This window comes from Adiantum capillus-veneris, chromosome 23 (assembly GCF_014529385.1).
Source record: "Adiantum capillus-veneris isolate H3 chromosome 23, ASM1452938v2, whole genome shotgun sequence".
NCBI lineage: Eukaryota > Viridiplantae > Streptophyta > Polypodiopsida > Polypodiales > Pteridaceae > Adiantum > Adiantum capillus-veneris.
Window position 1 is genome coordinate 78,699,425 of NC_140953.1, and position 2,392 is coordinate 78,701,816.

General features: G+C 43.5%; 1 pseudogene; it reads right to left on the minus strand.

Annotated features, from left to right (window-relative positions):
- Positions 1–1,459: 1,459 nt before the first annotated feature.
- Positions 1,460–2,176, minus strand: LOC147428034 (uncharacterized; annotated as a pseudogene).
- Between the last annotated feature and the right edge of the window lie 216 nt (positions 2,177–2,392).

A 2,392-nucleotide genomic window follows, 5' to 3' on the forward strand; every position in this document is an offset into this window, starting at 1 on the left:
AATTTAGCATGTTCACAAAATTAGAGAGAGGAAGAGAGGGGGAGAGAGAGATGAATGGATTACACGACCAAAAAAATTTAGAACTTAAAGTATGCAAAATGTTTATGAATCATCTTCCAAAAGATCCCTACAAGAAGCATCATCCAATTCTAAGCCCATGGCTCCTAAATCAATAAAGAGAGAAACGGAATTGTCATTTGTGGATATGTTGGCTTCATCATCTTTGAATTTGTCATCCTCCATCTCGTCATCTTCATTATCATGAGAATTATCCTCGCTAAGACTTTCCACCGCCGGACTTGATTCATCGGCCTCCCTCTCCTGTGTCTCCCCCTCATCCAAAGTAGGAGGTGGAAGAGGGTCGAAGATGGTCTCCACTTCATTAGTGGAAAAAATGGTTCTCCCCCGAGGTGTTATGGGAATTATGAACCAAAGTTTTGGTTGGTGGATTGCTTGGATATAGATGACCTATAGAAGAGAATCTCAAAGTGAGTAACACTCGTAGAATTAATGTTACAAGTAAATAAGAATAGAAAAGGTATTCACTCACCTGCTCACTATTGCGTGGTAAAACTAAATTGTCATACCTCCCTGTGTGATGCACACTAGAGCACACCATGTAGAGGCCATTCTCATGTCGTCTAGACACATTTGCAAACCACTCTTCATCACCATTTATATCAAAGTTGCCCATGATGCCACATGCCATGGTGGTTCTACGCTTGTCAATGTGGCGCATAGAAAAGTGATGACTCTTTGACCACATAGAGCTAAAGGAAAGGCACTACAAAATAGGAAAATATCTTGTGAGAGAGAGAGAGAGAGAGAGAGAGAGAGAGAGAGATACATCATTCATTTGATGTAGGTTTCTTAGTGACATAGATGCAATCTTCTTGCACGTTGTGGTAATATGTAAGCTTTGTTTGCAAATGAATTTGTGTGGTAGATTTGTTAGAAAATGGATTATGAGAGTGAGAGAGAGAGAGAGAGAGAGAGGGAGAGAGGGAGAGAGAGATGGAAAGATAAAGGGAGGGAGGGAAGGAGAGAGAGAGAGATGGAAATATAAGGGAGGGAGGGAGGGGGGGGGGAGAGAGAGAGAGAGAGAGAGAGATAGAGATAGAGATAGAGAAAGAGAGATGGAAAGATAAAGGGAGTGAGGGAAGGAGAGAGAGAGAGAGAGAGAGAGAGAGAGAGAGAGAGAGAGAGAGACAAAGAGAGGGAAAGATAGATAGATAGATAGATAGATAGAGAGAGAGAGGGAAAGATAGATATATAGATAGATAGAGAGAGAGAGAGGGAGAGAGAGAGAGATTGTATTATCGTCCATGGAGGTCAAATATGACCCATGGGACCGGGTGCAAAACATTACACCAGCATGCTTGATCGTAAAGTCATGAGATACATATCAGTTAAGGACTAAGGGTCCATCAGGAGGGTAAAAAGAAAGGGAACAAAAAACCTAAGGTGGGGTAGTTGAGGGGAGAGCCCCTTTTGAAGTCGAAAACTCGTGAATGATCTTTTTACCACCTCGGTAGACTGACCATTTCCCTTGTTTGCGGGCTTCAGACATCTTCTTGAGCTCGTCCTTCTTAATTTTGAGTTGATTTGTTGTCAACTCCTCAGTAATCCAAAGATTTGGTCCTTTGAGAAAACGGGATTGACATAGAAACTTCAACCGCTCATCTTTGTCCTTGAAAGTAAGGAAGCAATGTTCGGGGCACACATGTCGATGTGTGCCATTGATCCAAGCGACGACCTCTGGCTTGATGTTGACTAGCTGAAAAATGTCATTCACCTTGGTAATTGCTCCTTCAAGGGTGTCCTCAGAGGTGCACCACTGCAAGGGAAGCCCACCGATGTGAACCTTGAGGGCATTCTCTTCTTGAAGGCTTCATTCGTAGAGCTCCTTTGTTACACAAGTCTTCACTTGGGTGATGGTTTCTGAGTGAGTTTGGCTAACCTTTGCCTCTACCTCCTTAACCTTGTCGGTGGTGTGGTCAATCATGGAATTGAAGCGTTCTTCTAACTTGTTGAGGTGTTTTTTGAGCTCGAAATTCTCTTCCATGATTCGGTCAAGCGCTGCTTGAAACTGGGTAATACGATCGAGTTTGCTAGGGGTTGCTCGCACCGCTGCAAAACTCAGTCGTGTTCCCGTACGTGTCTTTGGGGTATTCATCCCAATGCTTAGAATTGTATACAAATCCAAGAAGAGCTTAAGGGAAACCTTATGGGAACCATAGACAGTTCGCGACAAGAACAACAAAGAAAAAGTTACACTAGATTTATCTGGATGCTACGAGCAGAGCCGAGTCGAGCCTACAGGTGTGTGTCAAGCAAGTTGTGTCAGGAACCGAGCCTACTAGGTTGCTTGTGTACTGCTGCGAACCTGCTC